The sequence below is a fragment of the Polypterus senegalus genome, chromosome 11 (genome assembly GCF_016835505.1).
Source record: "Polypterus senegalus isolate Bchr_013 chromosome 11, ASM1683550v1, whole genome shotgun sequence".
NCBI classification, from domain to species: Eukaryota; Metazoa; Chordata; class Cladistia; order Polypteriformes; family Polypteridae; genus Polypterus; species Polypterus senegalus.
The window spans coordinates 148,806,976-148,815,544 of record NC_053164.1 but is presented as its reverse complement, the minus strand read 5'-3'; the positions used below and the strand labels follow the sequence as shown (position 1 = coordinate 148,815,544).

The window sequence follows — 8,569 nt, the reverse complement described above, 5'->3', positions numbered from 1 at the left end:
ATTGCGTATTCAAATCTATCTTTTTTAAAAATTTGAACATTTTTTAACATTTTACCTTGTAATATTTTGCACTTACTTATATTACATTTCATCTGTACATTCCCTCTGTAATTATTCAACAGATTCTAAATTATCTGCCAATCCACCTAGCTTGGTATCATCCTATATATATTAAAAACAGCAGCGTCCCTAGCACTAACCATTGTGTGACACCAAACTAAACATCAACCAATTCTGATGTAAGAATAAAGAACATAAAGAAATTGTAAAGATTGTAATTGGTAGACAAAACAACAAAATAAATAACACACAATTCAAGAAGAATGTCTTTTCAGACTTGAATCTTCTGCTGATTGCCTCCAGATGGAAGTAGAGGAGGTTATGAGGCTGAGCAAGTGGAAGAGGTGGGTCCAGGAGGACAGAATCTAGAAGTGATGTCAAAGGTCTTTTAGCCATCAATCTTCTGATCTGCAGAAGGAGGAAGAGGAGAGGTAGTCAGATACAGTGCCACCCTGTGGCTTGGAGTAAAATTGCCATCAGATGAGCTCTGAAGTTGTTCTCCAAGCACATGCATGTAACACTGATAAAGTTCCTCACACCATCACCCTCTGCTTTCTGCATCTGAGTCAGGTCTTCACCCATCTACCTACCACACCTGAACTCCCACTTCTTTTAGTTTGATGCCCAACTCCTAATGTGACACCTCATCAAATGCTTTCTGAAAGTCAACATAAATAACACCCTGTGCACCACTTTGATTGTATTCTTTTGTTACTTCCTTATAGAATTCCAACATGTTAGTAAAACATAACCTCTCTCTTCTGATCCCATGCTGACTGTTCAGTATTTAACAATGCATTGAAATTACTGTGTGCACTGGGGGGTCCAGAGCACACTTCTAATTTCAGGTGGTCTCCCTTGGATAAGGTAAGAGCACTGCAATCCATTTTTAAAACATTTGCACAACCACTTGTGGTCATCTCAGTTCTGACATCTCCAGATCTCACAAATATATTTTTCTCTGAAACTTGCCGTAGTGATAAAGGAGTAGAGTGTAACGTATATAATCAGTAATTAGTACAGGACTGTAATTAATATTTTAAATAATTATACAAAAATATAAGTGATTTCTTATACAGAAGCAGGGTCATCTAAAGGGGTGGCTGTGTTAGTTATGACACATTCTGCAATATTTTAGCTTGAAACTGATGAAGCAGACATCTGGAACTCCAGTTTTGAAAAAAAAAAAAGAGATATTTTCCAGTTAATTTTAAAATTCAGTGTGAATGGGTTATTAAAATATTCAACCATGTCTGTATTTGCTGTATATTTTTATGCATCTGCAAACAGGGGTTGCAGATTGCTTAGTGTAGTGACCAGGGCGGTTCCAGGCACAGGGCCCCCCAAACTGCAGAGCACTAGTCAACTTTCTGATTCCCTCACCTCAAGATGGCATTGAAATATTTTAGTTTGTACTGACAATGTGAAACACTGTATGAGTAGTCGGAAAAGCTATTTTGAAATGTAATCATCCATAGTCAAATGTGAAAACAACATACAGCTGAAGTTCAAGTGCAAAAATCTTTTCTATAATTAGGAACTTGCTGGAACAGTCTCACTTAACAACAAAACTGTGTATAGGAAGTACTTCTTTTATTAGATTAACTTTGAAAATAATATATGACTATGATGATAAAAAGGGGCTACTGCCATATCCTGCTACCTGAGACCATGTCTCCTTGACTATGGTCTATTATCTTGTTTGAAGTCAGTGAGTGGTTCAGCTTTTGAACCTTTTCTCTGAATCATGGTACCCTAACACAGCAGAAGAGCCAAAACCCCAGCCACAGACAAGAAAGTTGACCATCACCCTGTTGTGCCACAGATTCTTGTGCTGCCTTCATAATTGTTTCTTTCATGGAGCTAAATCAACATTAACAGTGAAGCCAAGTGCTTTCTTTTGTAGTGTTCAAGTTCTTTGTTCTGTGCTACCTGCACTGAAGTGAGGGGTGTTTTTTGGGGTTAGCATTAAATAGCAGGAACTGCCTGTAATTGACGCTTACCTGGCTGGAAGGCCCAAGTGGCAAGAAGGCAAGAAAAGTGTCAGCGTCTCCTTTGCTTTCGGTACACTGGCATCCAGGCTGGGTTGAACCAAGCAACATTACCCGACCAGCAGGCCAGTGTGATGGAAGAAAAGAAGGAGTAATCAATTAATCACAAAAACCATCAACATTATACCAAACCAGCTATAAGTTTATACAAATTACACCAACTAATCCTTTGATAAAAAGATTTTTGATGAGTGACCTGGCTGTTCCCTAATTTGTATTTAGAAGAAAAGAAGGAGATGACCTGCCAGGGTTACATGCTCCCTACCAGTATGGGCACCTACAAGGCATTCTGGGAACTGTAGTTCCATGGTGCAGTTTTTTGTGTTCTTTTAGTATCACTAGGGGTGCTGCAGGTATATTGTGCTTAAGAAACCAGTTGCAAGTCCTTTGGCAAATAAATTATTAATTCAACCTGGAACTTATGTCTGTAAAGTTGTGTTTGGGGTGCAGCAATACCCCCCCTACAGGTCACACACCTATTTTGAGAAACTGCATATCCTCTGAAAAATACAACGGTTTATGTACAATTATACAAGCATGATAATCCAAGTGACTTGTGGCTACTTAGTCATCAGGTGAGTAAGTCAAAAATAGATTACTCAGCAACCTGTAATTATATTCAGTCTATGTGCTTAATGTGTTCCTCTCACATGACATACTGCTTATTTATTTATATGTTTGTCTACTGGTCACAATTTTAAAGAAAATTGCAGGGTGGTTAGAGTAGATATTAATCTTTCAGTTTTTTGTCATTTGCTGACATACTGTCCTGACATCATATAGACAGTAAAGTCACAAGTTTAGAGTTAATGCCTTTAAGTTTTGCAGTTTTCCTAAAACTTTAATGTATGATCTGTAGGCCTTGGGTTCTACGAAACTTTCGCAAGGTCTGAATTCTCTCAAGCTATATTTGTAAAGAAACATGTGCTTGGATGCACATACTGTATGTCACCTACTGTACCATTGTTTTTTCTTACTTCCAGTATTTCTCTGTTGCCTCAAATCTTGCTTTTTTAAGACCTGATATTGCTTCCGCTTAGATGTCCTGAACTTAAATTAGTTTGCCTGGATAACCTAGCAGCCAAATGAATTATCGCCCCTCACTGGAAGGCATCTGAGCACATTACTGTAGACAACTGGGAGTCCTTCTTCTACAGTTTGATACATCTTAAATCTCTGCAACGTGGATTAATGGTGCCTCCAGCAATGCATTAGAAACTTGATCTACTGCTGCTCAATTGTGCAAATCCTGGTTTGCTGTAAAATCTTGACCCTGTCAAATATTGCTTGTAATTGTTTTAGGTTTTGCTGTTGTGACTTGTGATTCTTTTACTCCCCTCTTCACTCCTCTGGCAACTGGATTCTCATAGAATATTTTACCCTTTTGCTCAGGCTTATACCATTATTTATTGTTGTATCACCTGACGTTTTATCTTTATTTAATAAGAATTTAATTACAAAAAAAAGAGAAACCTCTGCCACTGAAATGTCAAGATTTTTTTTTTAAAGTTCTTGATCATCATGGTGGCATACAGCGAAACTGCCAATATTATATTAACCTTGCTGCTTCACAGTAAGCAGACCAGAGCTCACATCCCAAGTCCTCCCTGCATGGAGTTTGCATGTTTTCTCCAAGTGTTTGCCAGTTTCCTCTGGGTGCTCCAGCTTCCTCCCACTGTTCAAAGAAATGGAAGGAGGGTGAATGGGCAACACTAAATTGGCCCTAGAGTGAGTTTGGTATGTGTGCATGTGGACTGGCATCCTATGCAGGGTTTCTTCTTGCCTTGTACCCTTTGCCATACCCTGTAACCTTGTTCTAGATTGAGTGGGTTCAAAAATTATATGACATATTAACTCTAATTGTGTTGAAATAACTTAAAGGTTTACATATGGAAACATGTTTTTATATACACACTTTAAGTATTAATTTAACAATGGGAATTGTGTTGTTCAGTGAGAAGAGAGAGAGAGGTTCGGAGCATGTGTTGACTCAGGATCCAAGATTAGGACCGGAGTGCAGCCATGCTACAGGTGACACCTCAGCACCACACTAGTTCGGGTGGAATGGAACCAGTGTGAGGTTTTTTTTATGGTGGCAGGAGTGCAAATTCTGCCACCAACCTCCAGGTTTTTTCCTGTAGGTTGGAGGGCCTACTTGCAGGGCTGGATGCAGATTAACGTCATACCCAGGACAGAGAAATTGCAGGTTAAGGGCCTTACTCAAGGGACCAACAGAGTAGAGTCGCATCGGGCGTTTACATGTTTAGTTTACATTTATTTATCTGAAGATTTTCTAACGCTTTTTAATATCCTATATTTCATTCCTTTCTTGTTTTGTGGTTTTGATTTGATTTTAGTGTAGTTTAAACATTTTAAAATTATAATTTTGTTTTTGTGCAACATCATTTTAATTTTGTGGAAAATTTTAAGTTCCTGTGTTGTTGGCAGCACTTCTGATTCCTACCAAATGATAACTGGAAGTCGCAGGTTTTGACACAACTGTATAAAGGTCAACAACTTGAACTTACAGGTTAACTAAAATTGCGGATAATGAACAATCTTTGTGAGAGATTTTTGATTATCTTTTGGGTTTATAATTATTGCAATAAATTTTGATTAAAAGTTTTGCTTTGGATTTTAGGAATTAGTAAAAAGGAATTTGGATGTTGTGATTTTTGACTTATACCTAAATTTGTTTTTATTTCCTTGTCTCTCTTTCTCTTGGCATTATGGCCCACATTTTTGTCATTTTGTGGAATAATATTTCATTCGCATTAGGAGTATAGAAAGAAGGGAACAAAGACTTCAGTAAACCAGATGCAAATGAAACAAGTTTCTAACCCTATTACCAAAATGAAGAGCACTAATGAATCTAGAAATATACATTGAAATTTGAAAATTATTTTGCAGCCCAATATTTATCAGTAATTGTGGTGCAATAAACTTTTGTGAAAGCACTTTAAGACATTGCTATATTTACATTGAACTACTGATGAACACTGTAGGGGCAGTATATCATTGGTCCATAGCAATACTCAAACAAATATTATAGACAATTTATATCAAAATCATCTTCACTAATTTTTTTTTAATACTTCAAAAGCCAAGAAAAGTAAGATAATATTTTAACAATACAATAATGACTTTGAAACACTGATGCCAAGGTTTTGGCAAAAGTACTAATTTAGTGCTGTCAAGAAAATCACTTTCCTTTATCTTATAGGGTCAGAAAAAGGTTATTAAAGATAAACCCTCCATTTTTAAACTTCACTATGTAATTTACTGAATTCAGTATGTCATCAGCCCCCAGAGCACTCAGATATGTTATTATTTCTAGATGTAGAAAAGACTGTCAGTAGAGATGAATGGAGGTACTTGTTTGCTACACTGTATAGATTTGAATTTATTTCAGACTCCATGGTCTGGATAAAACCTCTGTAGCCAAATCCTGGAGCTTTATGTCATACAAATAATACAAGGGCAGATGTCTTCTTTGCCATTTATTTTTGATTTTGCTGCTAAGTAACACTCAATTTTGTATAGATAATCTATATGATTTGTTTTCTTCTAATATATCTAACCTTTTCTTTAAATATTTCATGAAGGCATTTGAGAAATATTAAAATATTTTTGAAATCAAGATAAAATTGAGTAAAATATATTATTTTTAGCAAACACTATTGCTTGATCCCCTAAATGTGATACAAGTTTGGTAACGACAACCTTTGGAACCACCAGAACTCTTTCCAGTCAAACTGAGTAACCAGGCAAGACGTACCTTGATCAGAGAGGTGACCAAAACCCAGTGGTCATTCTAAGAGAGTTTCAGAAGTCTCAGGTTGAGTTGAAATCATCTCAGCGGCACTCCATCAATCAGGCATTTATAGAAGACTACCCACTGTAATAGAAGTTTATTATGTCACTGTTCTCTGTACAAAAATATTTTATAAATCTACTTTTCTTTCTACTCGCATGCACAGTGGACACAGATTTAGCACAGGGGCTCATCATTTAGAACTACTGGGCAAGCATTAGAAGACAAGACAGGGACAACTGCGAAATGGGCATTCTACGATTTCTGTGTGTCAGAGTCAGCATGACATTAGATCATCTTTTCCTTCTTTGGAATGGCATGATTTACCTAAGTGGGGGCCTGCATATGAAAAAAAGAGTATAAAGCCTTGGAACATTGCCCAGCACACCTTTGAAGCCGACAGACAGATGGGAGATAGTTATCTGATCTTGAAAATCCTTCCAGCGCAGCAACGAAAATGGCAGACTCTATACATCGGGCCCCCACTCCCGAAATGGGTTCTTGTCATGGCTTCCTTTGTTTGTTATGCCGCGTTAACCGTCATTAAAAAAAGCTAAGTTATTTCTCCTATGTGATTTCTTACTGCCGTATCACTAAGGGAGGGGTAATACCTTTATATATTGTATCTATATAGTTTTGGGTTATGTAACACACCACAATTACAAAAGAACACATTCCAACATGGGAGCTAGCTCCCATTGCTGGATACAGCCACTCTTGAGTAAAATGCATATGATGGCATTTAAAGAACTCTGAGATTATAAGAAAAAAGATTCTCTTGTCTGATGAGACAAAAGCTGAACTCAATTATAAAAACAAAATACAGTAAATGACTATAAAAAGAGAAGCTTCTTGATCACAAAGTTTTGTATTTTCTTGTACCATATAATGAAAGATTTGAAAAAGAAGATAGAGCTGAGTAAAAGGTAAAATATGAAAGAATATGTAATCTTTTTAATATACTGAAGAGTAAAGGGAACAGTAACAACACTTTTTTTTGCCCAGTGTTTTTAATCTTTCTTTTTCCTGAAAAGGGATGCAACTTTCCCTTTCTAAACTTCCATATATGAGATTCTGAATGTTGTGACATACACTTTATAATATTTCTCTTTTTTTCATTTTTCAGATGTATTGGAATTACACTGAGAAAAAAAGTCATTTTAAATTTAATAAACACACAGGGCCTTTCAAAAGGTCCGTGAGATGTTTAAAGGCCACTTTCAGCTTTTGGAAACACTAAAATGTTTCATCATTTCATGGTAGAACATCCATTGATTGATTTTCAAACTCATTTAATTAAATTCAATTCAGGGTCGCAGACAGATTGGAGAATCTGATTAAATGTATTTACATTAGAGATCTACATTGACAAATCATCTGTTCTTAAACTGTTACTAGTCAACACTTTGATATTTCCTCATGTAGTTGTCTCATTCACATTTCCACATATGCACAACTCATTTTCATTACAAATGACAAACACATTGTGCTCTGGAAAATGGAATAGAAGAATGTGCTTGCCTCTCCTACATTATTACATCCTTATATAGAAAATGACAACTATACAAAGGTAATTACCCGTATAACATCCGCATGCAAGGAATTAACCTTGTTTCTTTGGAATCTATTTTCATCTTTAATGGTTAAAGACTTGGAGGATGGGGGGCGGTGGCTTTTGTCACTGGTGGGCATTAGGAAAGTAACATTTTCTTCCAGTAGATCTGTCTGACTCTAGAAACTGGCGCCTCTGAAATCCTGCCTATTTTCATTATTAATTACAGAAATAGTTTTCCTTTTTTTTCTTTTCTTGAATGTTGTACCTTACAGAGAACCATAATACGAATGGGGAAAAAGTGATACAATAGGTTGAAATGTAAGTTTTCAAAATCTCTTAAATGTCATCATTGGGTCACTAGCCTAGTCTATAATTTCCACAGCGCCTTTAATACCAGACAGGTTCAAAGGACCGTTTCCTTAACCTCTTAAGATGATGGCAACACTGATTACAGAAAGCAGCAGTGTTATTAGAGAAGCTGTGGGGAAGCCTGTGGTTAAAACTGTAGTAAAAAGCAAATTCCACAAATAAGCCCTGCAGAAATTGTGTCATGAGCCCTTCAGAAATGTAAAGACCCTTTGGAAAGAATTAAAAGGCATTCCGTCACATCTTAGTGGTGCCAGGCACTACCCAACTTCTTTTCACTGCTGAATGTATCACCTTTTAGAATGACATGACCTTTTAATAATCAAATACAAACTTATGAGGCAGGATTTCCCATTTCGTAAAGCATATGCATGCAGAGTATGCACCTCATATCTAATGGAGAAAAACTTCAGAAAGTGAGGTATACTTTGTTGCATTAGGTCTACAAACCTTTAAAAGCATTTAAAAAAATAAACTTAGGAATCTCTCTCTCCAGCACCTATGGCCTGGTAAAGCATGTGGGCAGTGAAAGAAACAAGAGAATTATTCACAACCAAATTATTCAGTTTTAGTGCAATGGGAAGCCAGAGCCAATCTCAGCCGCATCACATGCAGGGCTGGAAGTAACCTTGAATTGCCTACATAACCTTATCCGTGATCATACAAGATGAAGAAGGAAAATGACGAGGCATAGGGAAAGCATTAAACTCCTCACAGACAGTG

The 8,569-nt window shown here is 36.7% G+C and overlaps 1 long non-coding RNA gene across 1 annotated transcript; it reads right to left on the bottom strand.

Moving 5' to 3' along the window:
- Positions 1 to 259: 259 nt before the first annotated feature.
- LOC120539585 lies at positions 260 to 2,134 on the bottom strand. The gene is made up of 2 exons (XR_005635633.1): positions 2,064 to 2,134; positions 260 to 468 (listed from the first exon to the last, which is right to left on the bottom strand). It is a non-coding gene; the product is annotated as an uncharacterized LOC120539585 (long non-coding RNA).
- Positions 2,135 to 8,569: the final 6,435 nt, after the last annotated feature.